This window comes from Pectinophora gossypiella, chromosome 11, assembly GCF_024362695.1.
Source record: "Pectinophora gossypiella chromosome 11, ilPecGoss1.1, whole genome shotgun sequence".
In the NCBI taxonomy this organism is placed as follows: domain Eukaryota; kingdom Metazoa; phylum Arthropoda; class Insecta; order Lepidoptera; family Gelechiidae; genus Pectinophora; species Pectinophora gossypiella.
Window position 1 is genome coordinate 13,839,819 of NC_065414.1, and position 26,531 is coordinate 13,866,349.

A 26,531-nucleotide genomic window follows, 5' to 3' on the forward strand; every position below is an offset into this window, starting at 1 on the left:
TATCAAAAGTGGCTGCAAATAGTTTTTTGATTATTTGTAGTTCTGCCCACCCCTTCGAAGAATACTGGCGGGAGTTTATGTATGTATGTAACACCCCGTAAGATAAATACAAATGTATAAAAAAAAACGTAAAAAACGTATACACACACTGATAGTTTTAAAAGCTACGTCAAAAATTATTCTAAAATATTTCGAAGAGTGTGTTATACAGCCAAACAGATGCATATTAGTAGTAAAATAAAGACCGCGGATAATAAAATAAAGGCAGTTTGGCAAGTAATAAATAGCGAAACAAAGGCTTCGAAACCGCGTGAATTAGAATATAATATAGAATCGGGCACTGGGTTAGTTAAACAAGATAAAGATGTAGCTGAAGTTTTTGATAAATTCTTTACGAACATCCCTGTAAAAACTACAGAATCTCTCAGGTCCTCTCCTGTTCAAGCTGATATATTGTTGAAAAGTAATGTTACTGCTTGCACTGAATTATTTGATTTTAAACGCGTTGATCCGAGTAGTATTGTTAAAGTATTCAAACAGCTGAAACTTAAAACCTCGAAAGATTTATAGGGATTGTCTGTCAAATTGATGAGCTCTGTTATTGATATCTTAGCACCATATCTAGCTTACATTTTTAATATGAGTGTTGAAAATAGCACTTTTCCAAATTTAATGAAAATCAGTAAAGTTATACCTCTTTTTAAATCGGGCACAAAATCAGACCCCACGAATTATAGACCGGTTTCTATTCTACCAGTACTTAGTAAAATTTTCGAGAAAATTATTCTCGACCAACTGCTATGTCATTTTAATTTAAATAACTTACTTCACAGCCAGCAGTTTGGTTTTACTAAGGGTCGGTCTACAACAGACGCGAGTGTCACATTTGTTCGACACATTTTCGATGCTTGGGAGAAGTCGCAGAATGCCGTAGGAGTATTCTGTGACTTGTCTAAGGCATTCGACTGCGTGGATCACGAGACCTTGCTTTTGAAATTGAGGCACTATGGATTAAATAATGGAGCTCTCAGTTTGTTAAATTCATATTTAGGTGATAGGATACAAAAGGTACAAATCAATAGTACGACTTCTTCGGGCTCTCATGTTCAAATGGGAGTTCCTCAAGGATCCATTTTGGGGCCATTCCTTTTTTTAGTGTACATAAATGATTTACCTTATGTAGTACAGCACCAAGCTGACATTGTACTGTTCGCGGATGACACTTCTCTTATATTTAAAATCGATAGAAAGTTAGAGGAACTTGACGAAGCAAACAGCGCTGTGTCGCAGGTTCTAAGCTGGTTTACAGTAAATAATCTAGTTCTAAATGCTAAGAAAACGAAGTGTATTAAATTTGTTCTACCAAACGTAAAGAAAGTAAATAATAACATTAAAATTAACGACGAGAAACTAGATTTTGTTGAACACACCGTTTTCTTAGGAATTACTGTAGATTCAAAACTTCAATGGGGCCCACATATTGTATCACTAGCGGGCAAGCTAAGTTCAGCAGCATATGCCGTCAGAAGAATCCGACAACTCACAGATGTACCCACTGCTAGACTTGTCTACTTCAGCTACTTCCACAGCATAATGTCTTACGGTATTTTATTGTGGGGTCGAGCCGCTGATGTAGAAACTATTTTCATTATTCAAAAAAGGGCAGTTCGCGCTATTTATAATCTGCGTTATCGGGACTCTTTAAGGGAGCTGTTTAAAGAAATAAATATACTGACGGTCGCAAGTCAATATATTTATGAAAACATTATGTATGTGCGTAAAAATGTATCTCTCCTTCCGAGAAACTGTGAAAGGCATACTTACAATACAAGGAATAAAAATAAAATTGTTGTTCAAAATTCTAGATTAAGTAAATTAAATTCATCTTTTTTGGGGTTATGTATACGTTTTTACAATAAAATACCAGATAATATTTTAAATTTGTCAGAGAACAAATTTAAAGCTCACGTGAAGCTTACTTTATGTAAAAAAGCCTATTATAAGATTAATGATTACCTAAATGATAAAAATGTCTGGCATTAAATGTGTTCCTCTAGTTATTAAATAACTTGTAATGTACCCTCATTGATTTAAAAGATGTGTTGCTGTTGCAGTTTCTTGTCATTTCTTCTCCTCAGCCATAACACCTTGCGAAATGACGTAAATTCAAAAATGTTACATTGACCTTCAACAAGTTTATCCATGATAATTACGTTGAATAAATGATTCTGATTCTGATTTTGCTTCTATGCTGTTCTGGGAGCATATAAAAAACATAGAACACGTTCAGCTGCTTCTCTTCCCGGGCATGTCGTAAAAACCGACAGAGGGATTGTGTCCTCTAACATGATGGACTAATGTTATGGGCGATAGGCTGATCCCTTATCACCATAAGGTTCATCATATCCATCTTTGGAATTCGTATCAACAGTGGCTGCAAGTTGTCTTTGATTACTTGTGGCTCTGCCCACCCCATTAGGGATTACGGGCGTGAGTTTATGTTATGATTCTGATTCTGATTCTGATTCTGATTCTGATTCTGATTCTGATTCTGATTCTGATTCTATACCTTGATATATATCCTACGGGATGTTAAATATTTAAATGTCATTTTAATGCACAAGTGTCGTATGTTTTATGTGTTCTGTGTATTTTGTAATTAATACTTTGAATTTGAATTTAACACAACTACTTCGTTATAAACATAAACAACTGAACGCTTTTTATGTTTAAATACGATCCCAGTCCAGCAAAAACTGAGGTTTACATTGATTGCAATACCGATGCAAACATCCCGTTAAAGCTTAAATCTAGAGTTTACTTTACATTTGTATAAGTACTCAAAGATAAATTCGGATCATTTACCATGATGAGAAATAAGTCAAACATTAGACATATTTCAGTGTTTGAAGTAAGTCTCAAAGGGATAACTGTTTAAATACAAATCACAACTTCAAAAATAGTTTCTAATATAGGTATACTTATAGTAACAGCATATTTATAGTAATATATAGTAACAGCCTCCGTGGTCTAGTGGTTAGAGCGTTAGGCTCACGATCTGGAGGTCCGGGTTCGATTTCCGATGGGGACATTGTCGAAATCACTTTGTGAAACAGTCCTTTGTTTGGTAAGGACTTTTCAGGCTTGAATCACCTGATTGTCCGAAAAAGTAAGATGATTCCGTGCTTCGGAGGGCACGTTAAGCCGTTGGTCTCGGCTATTGGCCGTAAAAACATCTCCACTAACCCGCATTGGAGCAGCGTGATGGAGTATGCTCCATACCCCTCCGGTTGATTGAGGGGAGGCCTGTGCCCAGCAGTGAGACGTATATAGCGTAGCGACGATGGTGAATGTCGGTGTACGGACAAACCAAAGTTGGTTTTTGTTGCACCGTCAATTGTAAACAAATGTATTAAGTACTGTACTTATTTTTAATAAATAAATAAATACATAAGCTGTTTGTGTATAGGTATACTTTTGCCAAAATGATTTGAACCTAAGTAAAGAAATAACAGCATTTAAGCAGTTAGCATACTTGAACTTAATTCAGCGTGTACATATATGCGTGTAAAAATATAATTGTATAACATAACAAACACATTTTTTTTTTGTTTTTTGACGTGACTTATTGTAGATTTGCCGCAGATGGCAATAACTACTGGGCTGGACAAGCCAAATACTTTATTGTACACACAGGAACTACAGAAATACAAGATTCGACTTTATGAGTTTGATTTATTACTTGATATCACGTGGTTTCCATAATTTGTGCCTGGTTAATTGTTATAGGCTCGCCCCCTATTATATTGTGGTCAAACGTTGATTGAAATATGAAACGTTGACATTTCAACGATATAGACAACTTAAGTTGGCTATTTCATGAAATATGACCATTTCATGAAATGGTCGAACACATCATGAAATGATCAATTCTACGATCTGGCTACAACATATACACCACTGCCTAACCTTCGGGTATACAGGCGTGATGCTGTTTTTTATTTCTGTCAAATATAGACAGATCTGTCTTGATGTGTTCCATGATCCGCTGAATATGAGAAAAAAATTAGATTATTTATAGCTCAACAGATATTAATTACTTACTTATATTTTACTTTTTTTTACATATATTTATATCTTTCTAATTTCTAATTTTTAAGTTTGACGAATACAAACAACATCGACATTGTTTTTAGTGTAAGTTTAAAGTGTAAGATATTATTTTTTTATTATTTTGATATTGTATGTGTTTGTTGTAATAGTTTGTTAGGTATATTGTAAGTAAGTTATAGTCCCACTGTTGTTTTAGATTGTAATGTAGTTTAAGCTTGTTTTTATTTATTTTTTATTTTCAATTTCCAACACAATGTTAAGTTGTTACAAGGAATAAATGAATATGAATATGTAATTTTAATTTTACTTTATTTTTAAATACTTAAGTACCCTTAATTGTATAAGTTATGTACGCCGTAATTGTCATATATATTAGTCACAATACCGTAACCTTATAAATGTAAAATGATTTAATATATGTGATGTGGTTGTACGTTATAAATAAATAAATAAATATAGGGAAAATTTAATTATTATCCAAGTTGGCACCAATACTTAGATGCTTATTTAGTCAAACACAATTTTCTATTAAATAGCAGATACTAAAGTAAGCTAAGTAACCACAACTTCATACCAATACTAAGTCAAAGCTTTAACTCAACTCAGAGCAAAAGCATTCCTGTTTGAGCATTCAGTATATTTTGGACAAGCCAATATACGATAGACGTTTACACAGTCAGAAATTTTGCCTTTAGAAATAAATACAGGGGCTTGGCAAAGCATTTTCGCTCCGAAACCTATTTTAGAGAAGTTCCTCTTTTTCCGACTAGAATCTAGTGCTCTTTAGCACTAGATTTATATTTATACAGGGTGTTAGTGACATCGTAACGAATACTGAGGGGGTTGATTCATACCATGATTCTGAGTTAAAATCAAGTGGAATTTTCCGTCGCAAAATTCATGATATTTTTTTAGTTTTTTTAAATTATTTTCAATTCTATACTTTTGCGATGGAAAATTCCACTTGATATTAACTCAGAATAATCAGATGAATCATCCCTCTCAGTATTCGTTACGATGACACTTGCACCCCGTACAAGACATACGGTAGCCATATAAGTAGGTATGGGTGTTAGTGACACCGTAACGAATACTGAGGGGGATGGTTCAGACCATGATTCTGAGTTGATGTCAAGTGGCATTTCGTGTCAAAAAATTCATGAAAATTTTTCTTTTCTTTTTAATTATTTTCCAATCCATACTTTTGCGACGGAAATTTCTACTTGATATCAACTCAGAATCATGGCCTGAACCACCCCTCAAAGTTTTCGTTACGATGTCACTAACACCCTGTATATTTATAGCATTTAAATACAATTTGTCACTTATAAATTAAAATTACGATTAATTAAAACATCTAGTGCTCAAATGTTCCCAGGACATTCCCGTTACAAAAAAGGCGCTAAAGTCTAATAAAAGAGCTTTTATTTTAGCCTTTTATTAGGCAGATAGAATCAGAATCACGTGATGTCCGAAAGTAAGATGATCCGTGCTTCAGAAGGCACGTAAATATGTTGGTCCCGGTTCCTTCATACTATTGTAAGTTATTCAAATTCAAAAATATCTTTATTCAGTTGGTAACATTGTTACACTTTGAATCGTCAATTTTTACATAACGAACCTAAAACTACTGCAGCTTCTCGCAACCTGTATAGCCGGGGAGAAGAAGCTGCAAGAAAAACCTCGGCACAGGGCCCTAGACGTTCTTTTTAAAAAAAATAAAAATAAACATAAAATATTGATATACAATTGAGTAATTTAGCTGCCTAATATCAGTTCTCAAACAGTTAATCCCATGCATTCATAACTTCTAAATAATCACTAACTTTATGATAACCTTTTTTGTAAAGTTTTTGTTTAACTACTGTCTTAAAACAGTTGAAAGGCAAATTCTGAATGTCAATGGGAATCTTATTGTTAGTAATTGTTACATGAGCCATGTCAGGGCCTTTGGCGGCTCCATAATAATAACCCTGACACCAGGGCTGGGAATTCACCTCACAACCCAGATGATAGATGAAAATTTTGCGTTCGACAACAATCTCGTATACTTAGCGATCGAATGTCTAGCACTTTCATTATACAATAAAGTGCAGTGAATAGGCAATGAGAGGGCTGTAGTCAAGCAAAGTAGGTATCACACGACAGACTGACATGAATTGTGCAGAGCACAATTTACATAAACAGTACAATACATGTGATGCGCCATAATAGTTGTCATTATAAGAATCTTCACCAAGTACGATTGCCTTTATGGAAACGTTACTATGGGAGGCATGAGAAAACGTCGCGCGAAAATTCAAACGTGTAGCGATGTATTAAAGTTCACATATGCGTTGTCAAAGTCAAAATACTTATTGCCCACCATAATAATATGGTTTACCATTACAACTGTTTACAGTTGTTATAAATATTATTATAGTACCACATTTGTACACGAGAGGGTATACCAAAAACAAGAAAAATAACAAGAAACTAAATTAAGCCAGAAATACAAAAAAAGATAATAATAATAAGTCATCACTAATTTAAGAGCCACACTCTTGTCGGTGTAGCATTTTCCATGCTACTTTATTAGGGAAAAATAGGGCAGTAGTTTCCCTCTTGCCGTCCGCCCAATAATAAGTACTTAACGTTAAACAAAATTAATCAAAAATAACATTGAAAACTCTCTCACTTTATTTAAGTGCTGCGCTCTTGTCGGTGGAGTAATCGCCATTCCTCTCTTCTTCCCGTCAAATCCTTCACCTCCTGAACTCCTGATACGACACGACCTGCACCTTCTCTTTTATTTGTTTCATAAATGTTCTCCTAGGTCTGCCCCTTCCTCTCTTCCCTTCAATTTTTCCTTCTATGATGTACAACAATGAAATCTATATAACAAAATTATAACACTCTATTTATCATTAAGCCCGTGTTTTATTACTATGATAACAAATGGGGAGCGCTGAAGGCTCTCACCCGGTACAACGTTTAAGACAACAGGCCTGAGGGTGCCCAGTTGGGCGCGAACCTCGGCTCAGGGCGTCGTCTGAGAGGAAAAATATTTGAAAGAATTAATCGACGCTAGGGGGTCGATAGCGATAAGCGCTGAATGAATCGTCGACCACGCCGGCGGGGTCGGTATCGGGGTAAGAAAGCACACGAAGATGTATTTATACATCTTCTTCTTATCGTGTGCCCATGAGCCGAGGTTCGCGCCCAACTGGGCACCCTCAGGCCTGTTGTCTTAAACGTTGTACCGGGTGAGAGCCTTCAGCGCTCCCCATTTGTCCGGCCAAGTAGTTAATGCCATCTGCGGTAAATTTCTCTGTTGTTTTTTTATTTTATGTAGATTGTCGTCCTTTGTAGCGTTAATAAAGTAGCATGTTGAGTTTGCCTATAATTGGACGAGCACTAGTCCAGTATTTGTAAATAGGTTAAGTTATATGTAAAAGTGTTTTTGTCTGTTGGCAAACCTAATAAAAAAATAAAAATAAAATAATAAACAAATCTACAATAAGTCAAAAAAAATCGGAATTTCAAACTTCGAAATTCAGTATTAGAGTCGGTAATTTCGACAATGTCCCCATCGCGAATCGAACCCGGACCTCCAGATTGTGAGCCTAACGCTCTAACCACTAGGCCACGGAGGCTGGTGCAGGTAGACAGGTAGGTTCCTATTTGGACTTAAATATAGTTGGCGAGGAGTAGATGAGTGTACTATAGACCTGTGCCTACCCCTCCGGGGATAGAGGCGTGATGACATGTTATGCTATGTACGTAAGTATGTACGTACAGTTACCAAAAATGCGTATTCTAAGTCGCGGCCGAAAGCTAGCAATAGGTACATAGATAGTTATGAAGCTAATGGCTTGTGGCTTTAGTGGAGGCTTTTTCATGTATATTTTGTTTCCTCCTCTTGCTAGGGAATATAATATATCCTCATTCTATATCAGCCGGATAAACACACACCGAGGAAATTCAGGCCACAAAGTCACGATTGTACCTAACTTTGAGAATTAGGGTTTCTAGGATTATTTACTGTTGGAAAAGTGGCTTTATTTTTATGCTGTATTAGATTATCGCTAGTGACTCCGTTTGCGTGGACGTCGCTTATTGCGGGGTAAGTCCGTCACTGGAAAGAAATCTTAAATTACTTATTATTAAAATTAAATATTTAATAAAACATATAAATTAAAATATATTTAACAGATATACAAAAATCATTTTACACCGAAAACCTTATTAATATATCCAAAAAATTCATTATAACCGTGTGCCGTAGAACGCGTAAGTGCGAGCGAGACATAGGCCTCGCGCTGTCTCTCTTACTCTTTAACGGCTTACAGTCCCAGAGGGGATGAGGTCAGCGTCTGATACAAATTGGTGCGTAGTCTGCCCCAATTTGCACGGTAACTCTCCGGAGTTACCGTTCTATACATAGTATTCATTATTCTATGCTTTACACGTACGCATACGCACACGCGCATACATGTAAACATACACACACACACACATAAATAAACACAAATTCACGTTAAAAAATGCATGCCAAATTTTGTATTATAAGTTGTAATTTAGGAAATAGGTACAAAAACTGTCACGGTGGGCGGTGGAGTCTCCTAATACGTGCTTAAAAAAAGGTTCCAACCCTTACTTAATGCTATGTACGAAATGTTACTGCATTTTTTTTTGTATTATGCTTCAACTAAAGAGTTTTTATTCGAAAAACAGGTAGATTAACTATATCCCGAGGAAATCCTCGCCGAGTTTTCAAAGGTATATTTCAGAAGCCGGGTTCCACAAAAACTATGACAATCGACAGACCCAAATGGGGAGTGGCCACGTTTTTGCCAGATCAAACGAAATGGGAGTAAAGGGGTGGTTTAACTGTTAGCGGGTCCGAAGGAAGGTACTCTGACGACCCGTCATTCTCTTTTGTAATCGTGCCATAGAGGCGGGCAATTAGCTCGAGATAGCAAATACTTCAAGAACCCGATATCTACTAAACGAACTCAACATACAAAAATATAGCAAAAATACAAACACAGTACACGTTTCCCTCTTTTACAGCGATATCACGCTCGTAATTCCTAATAGGGCAGAGCCACTAAGTGATCAAAGACAACTTGCAGCCAACTGTTAATGCGAAGTCCTATGATGGATATGATGAACATACACACACACAAACATGCTTTAATTATAGCAGATTCCGATCCCAAGACGCTGTCGCATCGTAGGGCTAACACACAACACACACACACACATATCTTATCTCATAAGTATTTCTCTTTAACCTTTATTTAAACGTTGATTATTATTGTTAAAAGAAATAAATAGATATTGGCCCCGATTCCTGCAGACACCACCTAATTTTATTTTAAGTTATATCCGTCATTTTCATATCCGTCGAAAAGGAAAGGGACGGATGATTCAAAGCTCTTAATTTTAGGAAGAATGAGTAAATGAATGAATAACCCGGGCGAATCAAAAGGTACGTCGCTGGTATGCAATCCGTTTGACGTGCTGTCTACTTAACTGTGTCGAGTTATTGACGGATGTAAAATTTTTAGACGGTTGGTTTAGATTTGTGCTTAAAATTGACATGTGTTCCATAAATTTTATGCTTGTCGATTACCCGTCCCTTTCCTTTTCGGCGGATAAGAAAATGACAGATATAACTTAAAATAAAATTAGATGGTATTTACAGGAATTAGCACCATTGTACTACCAAAGTTGTAATAGCAATTAGGAAGAGCGGGGCTTCCTGACATAGGTCTTTACATGAGGCTTACTAGGAAGTCCCAATTACGGGTTATATATTTTATGATATACTGTTTAAAGCAAATAAACTATTTTGATTTGATTAATGAACCCTAGAACTTTATAGTGACAACTAACAAGGGATCAGCCCATCGTGATAAAAGAGAGAAAAACGTGTCTCTGAGTAAGGGCTGGGCTGGGCTGGTTCTTAGATAGCTGCTGCTGGTGCTGGGGTGGTTATAGGTAACCAATACTTAGTGCTGCGAAGCGAATACTTGCAAAATTAGTGTGATGAAATTAAACTGGCGTATTTTTGTTTTTATGTCATTTTTGGCTAAATGACGATACATACCTATCGAAAAAAAAAGCGGTCAAATGCGAGTCAGGCTCGCCCATAAAGGGTTCCGTAACAGCAAGTAACATAATATAAAAGTTTTTTTTTAGTTCGTAGTAACTTTTGATGTCTTAACTATGAAAGTAAATTACGGTTTACGATTTATGTGGTATTAAAAAAACTACTTACTAGATCCGGTTCAAACCAAGTTTCGTTGGTAGTTTGCATGCTAATCTACATCATATATTTTTTATAGTTTTATCCTCCTCTTATTTTAGAAGTTACAGGGGGGGGGGGCACATTTTACCCCTTTGGAAGTGTCTCTTGCGCAAACTATTCAGTTTAGAAAAAAATGATAACTTCAATACCATTTTGGAAGACCTATCCATAGATACTCCACACGTATGGGTTTGACGAAAAAATTTTTTTTTAGTTTCTATGTATGGGGACCCCCAAAATTTATTGTTTTTTTTCTATCATTGCATAAAAATCTTAATGCGGTTCACAGAATACACATATTTATCAAGTTTCAACAGTATAGCTATTATAGTTTCGGAGAAACGTGGCTGTGACATACGGACGGACGGACGGACAGACATGACGAATCTATAAAGGTTCCGTTTTTTGCCATTAGGCTGCGGAACCCTAAAAATCGCATATGGACATAAGGAGGGCCTAGTGGTGTAATGAACATGCTCGTTCCGGCTTGATAAGAGCGGGTTTCATTCCCGTCCGAGCCAAATTTTTTTTTCGAATATTAATTTATCTTTGTGAGTTTAACACGTACCTAGCAACGAAGGTTACAAGTTTGAATCTCTAAACATTTTTAAAGTATTTCCAATTACTTCTCTCTCTCCTTATTTAAGAGCGCTCTTGTCGGTGGAGTAATCGCCATTCCTCTCTTCTTCCCGCCAAAACCTTCACCTCCCGATACGACACGACCTGCACCTTCTCTTTTATTTGTTTCATAAATGTTCTCCTAGGTGTACCCCTTCCTCTCTTACCATCAATTGTTCCAATCACTTATCGCTTATAAATTATACGCTTAAACTGTCAATGCAGGTTTTATAGCTCGCAGCAAAAAGCGTTGAACACCACACGGGGTATGTTCCTAGCAAAAGTGGCGGAAAAGTAGTTTTATTCAGAAGAATTGTGGTGATAGGTATATTTTGTACTATATTTGTTTACTCGTGTAAGCTTGAAGATAATAGAGTTGTGGTGTACACTTCTTCTTCTATCGTGTGGGTTGTAAGGTGGAGTACCAACCTCATCAACTCTGGTGTCAGGGTTACTATTGAGCCGCCAAAGGCCCCTGACATGGCTCATGTAACGACTACTTACTTACATCAGTAAGTAGTAACCGGGACCAACGGCTTAACGTGCCTTAAGAAGCACGGATCTTCTTACTTTTTGGACAATCAGGTGATCAGCCTGTAATGCCTTTACCTGAAAAGTCCTTACCAAACAAAGGACAGTCTCACAAAGTGATTTCGACAATGTCCCCATCGGGATTTGAACCCGGTTCCTCCGGATCGTGAGCCCAACGCTCAACCACTGGACCACGGAGGCCGTGGTGTACACTTAATTTGGTTTACGTTCTCACTTGTTAACGGCAACCTCCTTGGTTTTATTAAGTTTTTTTAATATAATATGTCATTTTTTATTACGTTCTAACAGGATTCGGATTTTTGGGGGGACGGAAATGGGACGGTTGCTTTCTTCATTGAATAATCTAAATAACTAATACGAAGTGGTGTTTTGTGGTTAATGATCGCATTAAGTTAGTTGGAAAATATTCACGATAGTATTATATCGGAATATTCAATAAAAAAGTGTACTTATCTATTTTCGCTTCGTGCTAAGAAGCCGCGTCATAACTCAAAAGTGTATGCAGACTTTTGAGTTAACTCGTTTGGGGTTCTAGGAGTTCCTTTTTCCCACCGGGGTAAGCAGAAGCTATGAAATGTATTTCTATAAATTGTTACCGATAAATAACAAAATATGAGGGAAAATTATTCTTTAGTCTGTGACATGAGTCATTCTGGCTAAATTGGTAAGTCAGGCACGTTTAGGCACAGCCTTGTCTAACGACCACAGGGATGTTCTATCCAGAATATTCTCTTTAGTTAAGTGGAATTTATAAATTGCCTTCGTATTTGTAAATTCTTTCTTATGTCTGGAAAAATAATTAAATAATCTACATAATTTATCGTTTTTAAGTCATTAATACGTTATAAACTCACATTGTCTACTTTATGTACACATTAATACATAATTAGAAACAAAAAAATTGGTAGAAAAGGTCGGCTTATCTCTAAAAGAGATCTTCAAGTAAACCCCTCATGATGTGAAAGGTCCAGAAAAGTGGAAAAACTTCAAGTGAGAAATGTCAAACTTGGGTGAAGTCGATATGAGGCTGGAAAATGGCAACAATTTTCATGTTGGTACCCACTGAATGAGGCAGATTAGCCAACGACGCACGAATACAGGTGTCAGCGAGGGAAAATAGCGGTCACTTTTGGAAGAACCACATAAAGGAGATTTTATTTCGACGTTCCCGCCATGGAACAGTCTACGGAGGACCGAAGATCACCGCCCAAGCTGTCATATATTATAAAATAAACATGAGTATAAATAAGTATTAAATTTATTGTAATTTATTTACCCCCTCCGGTTGATTGAGGGGAGGCCTGTGCCCAGCAGTGGGACGTGTGTAGGCTGTTTATGTATAAATAAGTATTATATCCTCTAGGGAGCGCCACAACTAGCGTGACGTCACATAGCCTATAACCTATAAGAACTATGAGGGTGGCATATTCTGTATAGAAAAAACCCTCTATAAAATAAAAGAAAAAAAAACTAAAATTCTGACAGGTTGTTTAGAAGTTAGATTGAAGCAGACGTGGTGAGAACGTTAAAAAAGAGCCAAAAATGTTTAAAAATAAGTAAAAAAAATATTTATTAGATTTAATTTAGTAGGTACCTATTTTTTGGTTTTTGTATTTTAAGCATGTCTTAGTGAGACTCTGATCCTGCAGTCAAATTGCTTATGCAATTGTGCAGGACATTTTAAGGTTACTTAAGGCCTTCATAATAAATAAATAAATATACATAAGTACGATAATCTGCAAAAGTCCAAACAGTTTCTTTTCTTTCTTAGGCTTTTTCCTCGCGCAGCGTATTTCACTTGCGGTCCAGAGAGGCAACGCTGCAAGCATAATGGGTACGTTCGGGCGGGGTTCGCTTTCCGGAGGGCTTCTTGACGCCTGATATGTTTTATATATATATATATATATATGTGTGTGTGTATTTTGACGTATTGTAGTGTATCAGTTTCTGGCAATGTAATAAATTAACAGGTTGCACTTGACACCTCCTGGTTACATGTCGTTTCTGTAATAGACCTAAAACACTTACAAAAACATAAATTTTATAATTATGACAACTAATGATTCATAATTTCACCACTGTATACAAATGATTCGCTGGGCTCAGTGCTGAACATACCACTCCTATATACTCATCTAAGCAATTACAATTATTATATCTATACAGGGTGTTAGTGACATCGTAACGAAAACTTTGAGGGGCGATTGAGGCCAAGATGCTGAGTTACTATCAAGTGGAATTTTCCGTCGCAAAAGTATGGAAATGAAAATAATTATAAAAAACACAAAAATAATCATGAATATTCTGACTGAAAATTCCACTTGATATCAACTCAGAATCATGGTCTGAACCATCCCCCTCAGTATTCGTTACGGTGTCACTAACACCCATACCTACTTGTATGGCTACCGTATGTACTTGTGCGGGGTGTAAGTGACATCGTAACGAATACTGAGGGGGATGATCCAGCTGATTATTCTGAGTTAATATCAAGTGGAATTTTCCATCGCAAAAGTATAGAATTGAAAATAATTTAAAAAAACTAAAAAAAACATGAATTTTGCGACGAAAAATTCCACTTGATATTAACTCAGAATCATGGTCTGAATCATCACCCTGAGTGTTCGTTACGATGTCACTAACACCCTGTATAGCTTGCTCTATAATAGTCACTCTAATTGCCTAGTTACAGTAGAAACGTATAATGTGCCAGTTTGTACTCAGTACTGAAGTTAAGTCATAATGTTGTGAAGTTGTCAGGACTTTACATCATTATCACTTCACATAGTACCACTCATTACGACTTCACATAATACCGAGTGTGTTGAGGATTGCTAGCGATGTTTTCTTACGACAATACCAACTAATGATGAACGCTTTTTGAATGTTCGTATTTCGAATTCTTTGAAAGGAGGCGATTCTCTTATGCTGGTAAATTGCCGCCAAGGCGCCGAGGCTGAACACACACATGCGCTCTATTCGGGCTATTAATTTGTCCGTCAGACCTTCAGAAGTTTGTTCCTTTCTTCTTTTTTATAAGCCTTTGCTCGTTCTCATTAAAAAATAATTGCAACGTGATTCTGAGCTCTCTTATTTTACGTGAACACGTCTCATCCTTAGTAAAAACTTAGGTACCTAATAAATCCTTACACACATTACTCCCATCACAATATATTTTGTCGTCTGTATCTAGAGGCATTATACTGTATACATGAAGGGTGTCAGTGACATTGCATCGTAGCGAAAACTTTGAGGGATGATTCAGCTCATTATTCTGACTTAACATCAAGTGGAATTTTCCGTTGCAAAAGTATGGAACTGAAAATAATTTAAAAAACGCAAACATTTTCATTAATTTTCCTACAGGAAATTCCACTTGATATCAACTGAGAATCATGGTCTCAATCATCCCCCTCAATATTTGTTACGGTGTCACTAACACCCATACGCACTTGTATGGCTACCTGTACATACTTGTACGGGGTATAAATGTTGTAAGTATAGTAGAATTTCAATGAATTAACTGAGTATGAAAGAGTATCTATTGCGTATTTTTTACAAAGAGTTCCACGTTTGCAATGCCTACAGAGGTCCACCCCTGTATGACTAACGATTAAGTTTAAGTGAATTCAAGAACTATATAAAAGTAAAAAAATTATATAAAAGTAACATAACAAAATTAAATACTTTATTTCACACACAGGAATTACAGACTATAAATTGGGAATGTTAGAAAAGGTTTAGTACGATCTACTCTGAACCGGCGTGCGTGTATGAATGTAGAGGAAGCAAGAGAAAGTGTGTCTCTGCTTACCCCGCTGGGAAAACGCGTGAGTTAAAAAAAATAGTTTATTTCTTAACCTGTTACACATTAACAAATATTTTTGTTTACTCCTTTTAAGTAAAAATATACCTGTAGTAGGAGTATCCACTCTTCCAACGAGCATGTATACACTTTGGTACCATGTCACATTAACTTTATTGACAAATTGAACTGTAAGTCTTACTAAATGTTACATATGTTAGTGCGACAGAGTCCTAAAGTGGGTACATTATATTGCTCATGACTGTACAAGGGTACAAACGGAAATTCCTCTCATAAAATTCGTGACATGAATACCGGCCACGTATACCGAAGACCCCTTTACCGCGTGCCTTTACCCATTCAATAAAAACTTGATGACAAAAGTAAATACGTCTCAGATTGATGTATTTGCGTATTCGAGATCGCGTGCGGAACGATTCGATCGTTTCCATATTAGGGGCTTTTTGAACGCAATTGAATCCGGCCTTAGAAGTTCTTTGGGGGAATTCCCTTTTTGCACTAAAGGTGTTTCGGGTAGACTAAGCTTTTTTTAATTTATTTTTACATTTTCGTTACTTATTTCATACACACGCATATATCACACGTGATGCTGATTACAGTACCTCATCATCATCAATTTAAGAGCCACGCTTTTGTCGGTGTAGCATTTTCCATTCCAGTCTAAATCAAATCAGTCAATCATAGAAGGAAAGCTAGAAGGAAAGAGAGGAAGGGGAAGACCAAAAAGAGCTTACATGGAACAGATTAAAGAAAAAGTTAACGTCGTGTCTTATAGGGAAGTCAAGGAATTGGCCTTTGATAACAGTACACACCATCTAATTTTATTTTAAGTTACACTTGTCTTTTTCTTATCCGCTGAAAAGAAAGGGAGGGGTGGCAGGCATACAATTTATGTAACACACGTAAAGGATCATGACCGTAACTGTATGAGACCCGTCCCCCCAATCCAACAGATAATTTATTGTATTTCATTAGTATCTTTAAAAATATCACCAATTAGTAATAACTTCAAATTCCATGGGGTTTAGAAATAAAATTAAAAAAGGTTTGTCGAAAATCGATATTGGTTGAAACAATGTTCAGGCGGTAAGTACCCAAAATCAAAGAAATATAAACTCGTTAAAACGCTTCAGATATGTCTGGAATCTGTTGGTTGAAAACTTGAAATAATGATATACCCAAAATCATATTTAAAACCCGAATTCCGGCTAAACCCCGCGTATTTCGAAAGAGTCGCCATAAAACAAAAATATCGAATCGATAAGACGCTTCGAATGAGATATGTCTGGAATCTGTTGATAGAGGGCGACATTTTGACTCATCGTCCTTTGAGGCAGAAAAAAAAATCCTTTGATTGTTTTATATTGGCCAATAACACGATAGAATTAAGTTGACCGCACAAGTCAAAATGAGTGGCATATTATTATCAACGAGATGCCTATTACATTCTAAACAAGTACGTACAGGTACCCATGGCTGTGAGTGGGCGTAAAGAAAACTGAGAGGGATGATTCAAATTGTGATTCATAGTAAATAGCAAGCGGAATTTTCCGCCGCAAAACTCATGAAAATGTTAGGGTTTATTTTTTTTTCAATTCCATACTTTTGCGATTGAAAATTTTTCTTTATATATTAACTCAAAATCATGAGCTGAATCATCCTTCTTAGTATTCGGTACGGTGTGACACCCAATATACCTATTATAAACCTCTACATACCCCACAGGGGATAGAAGCGTGGTGCTATGGTGTAAAAAGCGTTTTTTGAAACTTCAAATTCCCGTAATGTACATCCTGTACATTCTGTACATTTATTCTTTTTTAAAATGTTTTGTTTTTAATAATTATGTGTGTTGTTACAATTGTAGTTAGATGGAATATACTTTTTTTATGTATTTTTATTCAAATTATAAAAAAAACATCAACCTACATCATTGATTGTTAGTTCAGGGTTTTACGGTGCTTGTTAATATTTATATTTTTGTTATAAAATGAAATAAATAAAAAAAAAGTTTAAAGGGAGAATGGTCCCGACGGGCCGATTGACTGTTCGACCGATCGGACGAACGGGAAACACCCATAAATTTAAGTTCCGTTATAGGATAACAATATATTATACGTATAATCAATACCATTATAGACGGCGATACGGCTAATCGCCACGTTGGTCTAATAGAAGGCTCGATGAGGCGCGAGTACTTTTTTATCTATGTATCAGGAGTGGGTGTGTATAGGTACTGTACACCTCCGCCTATCCTACGCTACGGCTGAAGTAGCGTAGATTTATGCTCGCAAGTCAAACGTGTGGAAGATTCAAGTTCTTGGAAGTAATTTACAAACGGCAACACCCTTCGATACGGCCCTCTAATGTTGCCACACTTGACTTGCCTCCATCTAGTCACATCTTTACGCCATTATTCTTTTATATTGTCTAAGAACTACCCTTCTTACACAACGTAAAACGGAACATACTCCACCATTAACCGTTTTTCCGGGGCGCGGCCGAGCCGAGACGCGGGCGCGGCGGAGTAGAAGCGGGGACGCAGTGGAGTCGAGGCGGGGGCGCGGTGGAGTCGAAGTGGGGGCGCGATGGAGTAGAGGAGGAAACGCGGTGGAATCGAGGCGGGGGCGCGACGGAGTTGAAGTGGCGGCGTGGCGGAGTCGAGGCGCGGGCGCGGCGGAGTAGAGGAGGGAACGCGGTGGAATCGAGGCGGGGGCGCGACGGAATTGAAGCGGCGGCGTGGCGGAGTCGAGGCGCGGGCGCGGCGGAGTAGAGGAGGGAACGCGGTGGAATCGAGGCGGGGGCGCGACGGAGTTGAAGTGGCGGCGTGGCGGAGTCGAGGCGTGGGCGCGGCGGAGTAGAGGAGGGAACGCGGTAGAATCGAGGCGGGGGCGCGACGGAATTGAAGTGGCGGCGTGGCGGAGTCGAGGCGCGGGCGCGGTGGAATCGAGGCTGCGTCACGGTGGAGTCTAGGCGAGGGCGCGGCGGAGTCGATGTAAGGATGTTTGAGGCCATTTTATCTTTGAAAAGAGATCGTACATAGAGATCACGCATCACCCGTGCCGCGACGCCTCCTCGACTCTCGCGACTCTCTAGCGATATCACGGCTATTTCCCATTGGAGTAGGCAGAGAGCTAGCCATAATGCTAGCTATACATACGGTTGCCTGGCAGAAATTGCTGTTGCTGTTTAGCAAGAAGGCCGCCTATTGTGCTTACTATATTCGTTTTTACATGTCCTATACTTATGTCATTGTGTAATAAAGAATTATTGATTGAGAGCTACGATCTTGATACACTAAATCATCGAAATCATCCAGAAAAGCTTTACTCAATATATGAAATATAAGTGAAGCAAATCGCAACATACATGTTCACCCGAGTATACGTAACTCATTCATTTCCACTTAGATTCTGTGATTTATTGCATGGTGGCTGTCGTTAGCGTAATCTGTTGAGGGAAATCCCAGTGAAAGCTGCGAATGAGATAGTGACGGGACACGGAGTTGATAGTGATTCATTCTTTTTTTATATTTACAATAGGATCAACAGGTTCAATAGGTTTTTTTTATTTTCAATAGGTTTCGGAGGGGCAAATCACAAAAATCTCTTTGTGATCCCTAGTTTGGTTAGGACATTGCAGGTTGTGCTTCGGAAGGCACGTTAAGCCGTTGGTCCCGGTTACTACTTACTGATGTAAGTACGTTGTCGTTTCCTGGGTCACATCAGGGGCCTTTGGCGGCTCAAATATAATTCTGACACCAGAGTGATGGGGTTGGTCATCCACCTCTCAACCCACATGATAAGAAGAAGATAAGTTCAACTCCATTAACACGCCATGGCGGAGTATCACATGCTCTATCTCACCCCCTCCAGTCGATTGAAGGGAGACGTGTGCCCGGCAGTGGCTAGGCTGTATGTATAGGTCCACGGCCACAATCTTACCAATTGATAAGTGACGAAGTGACCCAGGATGAAGTATGCTTAGCAAATATTAATTTTGACATGTTAACTTGACACGATATTTTTGTAGATTGAAATTTTAATGTTCTTGATTTTAGAACGTTTTACGTTTTGAATGCATGCCAATTGTTGTGACATTGTTATATTTTAATTGTAAATGAATATTTGCATGCCTGCAAGCAGGCTGAATATACTAAGGACATTTATTACTTATTTAGACTATTGTACTGTGTTCATGCAAATAATGATCTATCTATCATACTTTTTCAGTCTAACCTTAAAAACTCCAAAATTATGTAGGTCCTTTGCTTAACCGACGAACCTGAGGCTCTGTGTTATCCCGTTACTTCACAGAAATCACAAATAATTTGTGCTCAATATGGTGTAAATATTTAATTTATAAATTATTAATAAATATTTAACTTATACAAAACAATGAATAACCAAAATATATTATGTTAGTTTTTTAGAAGGTTGTCCTCTAAAACTTTCTACAGTTAACAGTGAGTCAACTCACTTCACCTCAGCGCATCCCTACTGCGGCGGCTGAAGCTGCAAATGCCGCTATTTGCCGCAAACGGGTGAACTTATCTGATCTACGATGTAACCGCTTCGAGTCAACACCCACGTGGGTAACTGCTCCAGATTTATACCCGGATCAATCTATACATAGGCGTACCTATTTTACAATTGGGAAGTAATTACATGGGGAGTGGATTTCTCTGCCATCTTCTGTATTTCCATATGCCAGACTGAATAGGCACCTTCTGGGCTCGCTCCATCTTAGGCCTCGTCAATGCCTTCGGGCTAGTCTGCGGCCAAGAGCAAACCCATCAAAAGTAAAAAAAGGAAGTCAAGTCATAACAAAGCATCGCGACTGTTTCCTCGGGTTGGAGGAGGAAGGAGATTTACATACATACGTACATGTAATCACGCCCGTAATCTCTAAGGGGTGGGCAGAGCCACAAGCTATTATAAGACAAATTGCAGCCACCCTTGATACAAAGCGCTCTGATACATGTGATTAACAATCGTGGTCATAGGTTATAATCACGTCGCACTTACAGGGTGTTAGTGTATTAGGGACGATACATACCATGATTCCGAATTGATATCAAGAGGAATTTATTTTCCGTCGCAAAAATATGGAACTGAAAATATTTTTAAAAAAGCTCTAAAATTTTCTTGATGATTCAGCTCATTATTCTGAGATAATATAAACATAAAATAAGTTTTTCACCGCTAAAGTAAGGAATTGAAAATATGTAAAAAAAGTTTAAAAAACCCATGAATTTAGCGACCGAAAATTGCACTTGATATTAACTCAAAATCATGGTCTGAATCATCCCGCTCAGTATTAGTTATGATGTCACTAACAACCTGTATGTATGTGTGTTATGTTAATGTGCGATTCGATAATTGGACGACTGTATACATAGCGTATTACAAAATAGTCTTCTGTCTATTTGAATAATAAATAATGTCAGGGGCCTTTGGCGGCTCAATAGTAACCCTGACACCAGGGTTGATGAGGTTGGTAATCCACCTCACAACCCACACGATAGAAGAAGAAGAAAATAATAAATAATATATATACTTTTTAAATTGTTTTTTTTTTCTATTTTTTTCTTTTTTTTTAGGCTTTTTTTTTAACGAATGGAATCCCATAGTCTCTGCTTATCCCAGTGAATATAGGCGTGAGTTTATGTTATGTAATCATTTACTGACTTTGGTAAGGTCCATACATGATGTCTTAATTACAAGTTACTGCATTATTAACAACGTCACCACATTAGTGATGAAAGAAACTTAGTCTTTCAAGGCCTATTAAAAAGAGTAGACTAATTTTTAACGCCTTACGACTAAATTAGTCTTGTAACCCTTTAGTCTTTAGTCATAAGACTACAAATAACGACTAATTTCAGTCGTGGTCTTTAACCTTATAACGTAAAAGGCTTAAAAGACTAAAACGACTAAAAGGACTGAAAGTGCCTTATAGCCTTTAGTAGCGCGAGCGCTAGTCCTTCGTGCATGATGCATGTCGTATTATAATACAAAAATCATTAAACATTTCTGAATATAACTTATGTTTTTTTTTCTATCTATGTGGTTAGTAGGACACAAAAGATGATGCATGAGTCATGTGTAATACTCAAGTGCTAGTCGTTTTAAAAACAACTTCAGTCATTTTAGTCTTTAAGTTTTTTAAAAACAACTATAGTCGTTTAAGTCGTTTAGTCTTTATAATACAACTACTAAGTATTATTAATAAAAACTCGAACCTTTAGTCTTCATTTTAGAGTCGAGTCCTTTAAGATGAAGGCTAGTCTTTTTAATAGGCCTTAAAAGACTTAGTTTCTTTCATCACTACACCACATCGTTCCAATGGCGGGAAAGTTGCAGATGAGGTTAGCGCAGGACCGGAAAAGGTGCAAAATGGAGGAAATACCCAGCAGTGGGATGATGCGGGCTTATTGCGAATGATTGACTAAGTTTTCTAATGTTCAATAATATCTATGAACTAGACCAAGCCTGTATCTCAAATATTGCATGCACATTTTACGACGTAAGATCTCATCTCCTGATTTGATTAAATAAACGTTTTATTATTTTCTTTTCATTAACGACCACGTGTAGGCACGATATAATTCGTGCCAAATAAACGTGCTCGTGCAGTATAATTAATTTTCCAATCTGCGAGACATAATGGGAGGTGGGAATAATCGGGACTTCACACGGATCGAACGACAACACCTCGTTATTTTGACGATTATTTAAATTTTATTTCTTTAGTTTCCATTACATACACATCCCTAGAACCTGTCCGGTTTCTTTTATTAGTTTAATTTATACAGGGTATTAGTGACATTGTAACGAAAACTTTGAGGGATGATTCAAACCACGATTCTGAGTTGATATCAAGTGGAATTTTCCATCGCAAAAGTTTGGAACTGAAAATAATTTAAAAAACGCAAACATTTTCATTAATTTTCCGACTGGAAATTCCACTTGATATCAACTCAGACTCATCGTCTGAACCATCCCCCTCAATATTCGTTACGGTGTCACTAACACCCATACCTACTTGTATGGCTACCTGAATGTACTTGTACGGGGTGTACGTGACATTGTAACAAATACTGAGGGGGATGATTCAGCTCATTATTCAGTGTTTATATCAAGTGGAATTTTCCATCGCAAACTAAAAAAGTTTAAAAAACGAAATGAATTTTGCGACCGAAAATTCCACTTGATATTAACTCAGAATCATGGTCTAAATCAGCCCCCTCAGTATTCGTTACGATGTCACTAACACTCTGTATATTTTATGTAACTACGCCCTAATAATAATTTGTTGTTCCATAATACAAATGCATCCATGTCAAATAATTATACAATACGAAACTCGAGTTAAGAAGATCGCTCCGAGTCATAACGGTGGTGGAAAGTGGGCCCAATCTGTTTGTATTTATTTGCAGACCTTTCGAGCTGGTCTTTTTTTTAATACTATAGGCTCGCGTTTGACTACAATATCACCTGATGGTAAGTGACGATAATGTAGTAAAAGCCTATACTTAAGTATACTATAATACCTACATGTATGAATCATATGTAACCAATATAATCTCTCGCAATTGATTAATAAATCAGTATCTGTTTGGACACCTGTCTTTCAATAACACCAATCCTTATATGGCGACCCTGCCATGTCTGGCATCAGCGGCTCGCGACGCGATTCATATTATAAAAAGAACTTTTAAACAAATAAAAAAAATCGATGGTGCCAGCAAACAACAAATGAAAAATAAAAATGTGTAACGCTAAAGCCCCACCGCATCCCCCGCCGATGGAAATTACTTCACAAATTGGATACCAAAATACAATAGTTAACACCCAAGTGGAAACCCACATTGGATGATTTCTTGGTGTATGGTTGTGCTTCTGGGTTTCATCGTGCTGGCAACCATCGTCTAAGGTGGATCATGCGTAGCTACCAATTGCCTATTCACTATAGCCTTGAAGGCTCTCAGATTAACGCGTTGGAAAAACAGACAACGGTAGACAGTTCCAGTCCTTAACAGTTCGCATCAAAAAGGAAGAGGCAAAACGTTTAATGCGGATTGGTGGTATATCCACAACATAATGATAAAATGCCTGCCTACGTCTAGTTGTCTGTAGACGAAACGGAGTGGGTGGAATTAACTCGTGAAGTTCCTGCGCAAACTCTTCTTCACCAAAGGCCCCTGACATCGCTCATGTAACGACTACTTACTTACATCAGTAACTAGTAACCGGGACCAACGGCTTAACGCGCCTTCCGAAGCACGGATCATCTTACTATAAGAAAATAACATAATAATCAAAAAAATAAAAATCAATAAATTTAATAAAAAAGAATATTAATTATTTCTTTCTTATCGCTGTCTATCAAACATGTCGAATGGCCGAAACTTTTAGGCCCAACATAAATTAGTCTGGAAAAAATACTTGGGCAAAAAAAAGCATTATGAAAATATGTCACAAACTACTACTAAATCTTCCGACCCTACAGATGGTACCTAAAGTTTCGTCAGAGCTTGATTTCACGATAAAGTACTACGATGGTTTTGTTAAGCGACAGACGGCCCGATTCTCTAACAGAACAGCCATTTTAGCACTATATTATGCCTTTGTCTGGAGTATCTTGGAGTATAACGCAATCATCTGGGATCCGCATGAAGACAAATACAAGCTGATGTTGGAGCGGGTACATAGAAAGTTTGCTCGCTATATGTATAGAAGGTTGTATGGATGTTATCCGTTCCTGTACCCTTCTCTCTTTGTCTCGGGTATGGTAGGCTTGAATACGCTCGAGCTGAGGCGAGAAGGTGCTCTGTTACTTCACTATTACCTTCTCTTGAATGGGAGTATAGTGAACTCAGACGCCCCGTACAGCTGCTGACGTGTCGGTGGCGCGGATGTCTCTTTGCTTGCTCAATACCCAGACTAAGGACCCCGATATACGATCCCGACGACCCGATTACCCTAGCCATACAGGCGGCCAATCAGCTCACGACACCAAACACTTCAGAACCCTGATACCGACCCCGCCGGCGTGGTCGACGATTTCCCTCATTCAGCGCTTATCGCTATCGATCCGGTAGGGTCGATTAATTCTTTCAAATATTCTTCCTCTCAGACGACGCCCTGAGCCGAGGCTCGCGCCCAACAGGGCACCCTCAGGCCTGTTGTCTTAAACGTTGTACCGGGTGAGAGCCTTCAGCGCTCCCCATTTGTCCGGCCAAGTAGTTAATTTTTTACCAGTTTTAAATGTTTTATTGAATGTTGTACTGTATTTTTAAGTTACCTGTAATTGTCTAATTGTAATTGTGTTTTGTCTAATATTGTCTTCATTTTACGTTTTGGTGTGTAACTGTCAGGGCAATAAATGTGCGAGAAACGACTGCCAGTTTACATACGTCATCGACGAACTGCGAGTTTATACTAGAGGACTGTCTATCGGTAATCATCAGGACCGCCTATGTAGTTTCATATATTTTAATAAAATATATGCAGAAAAAATAGTTTATTTATGAATTGTGACGTCATGAATAACTTTGATGTAACTAAATATCTTCTCATTGGTGTTTATTCTTAATTATTATGGTAATTAGATCCAGCCAAAAATTTGACTCCATAAACGAAGGGTATTATTCTATAAGTAAAGTATGGCTTTACCATACAAATAATATAAAAAGTGTTAGTGACATCGTAACGAATACTGATAGGGATGATTCAGACCATGATTCTAAGTTACTATCATGTGGAATTTTGTTGTTGTATTTTTTTTTTCAATTACTTTCAGTTCCATACTTTTGCCACGGAAAATTCCACTTGATATCAACTCAGAATCATGGACTGAATCAGCCCTCAAAGTTTTCGTTACGATGTCACTAACAGCCTTTATATATCTTAACTTTACCCTTTCACGGGCAGAGACCATGGGTCATTGATGGTTCATAATAGATAGTATGACACCTTGGAAACGAAACGTCATTAGACGTTCTGCCCTTGAAAGTGTTAAAATACATATTTGTTTGATCGGCCCGTCCTTTGTTTGGCTAGGTCATTGCAAGCTGAATCACCCGATTGATAGAATAATTTAAATGGTTCCATGCTTAGGAAGTACGTTAAGCCGTTAGTTCCGGGCACAGAACAGAGGAAAAAGGTCGGAAGGGCCAAGGGTACACGTCACGCGCGCATTATAAGCAAATAGTTCACAGTTCAATTTTGCGCTCCACTCGTCCGCAAACTATACGACGCACAGAGATCTTCGAAAATATATTAAAAAGGTCGTCTTATACATTATAATCTACAGGGTAAGAAGTCAAATATCAGCTATCATGCATACACAGGAAGGCTAAAAACCTTAGTAAGCTGCTCTTTATCAAAAAAATACTTCTGTATGTAACAACTTACTAAAAATTATGGAAAATTGTACAATTACATTGGTTCATCGATTATAATATCAATCAAGTTTTAAATATAATCGACACCAGCGTCACTACCGGTGGCTAATGTTACTATTTTTACGATATCATTGCCAACATTTCGCCATATCATGATATTATCATGAAGTAATCATGCATTTAGTTGCTCATGTCGTTAAACGTTTTGTGTTAATTGATCTGGCCAAACTACATCATGATGTGGCAAACCAGTGATATTCTATTTCATGAAATATGACTATTTCACATTTTCATGAAATATGACCATTTCATGAAATGATCGAGCACATCATGAAATGATCAATTCTAAAAACTAGCCACGACAGAGCTATCGTAGTTATCTGTTTGCAGTATTAGTAGTCAAAGAGAGCGGGGTTGAACGGGTTCTCATACAAGATGACTGCATTGGTATGGCGCATAAGCTCTATAACACACACCCCCCCCCCTCCCCCCCCCCCGTTGATATAAAGGCTATTGATATCATAATAACATGCGTATACTTATAAACACATAATAATATGCGCTATATTAAGATTTCATTATGTTAGTACGCCATACTTATCAGATCCAAAATGGCGGCTAGACGCACCCATTAGCCTAACCTAAAGCTTCAGACGACGCGTAACCATAAGGATAAACCTGTCGCATTCATAGTTCCATTCATTAGAATAAAG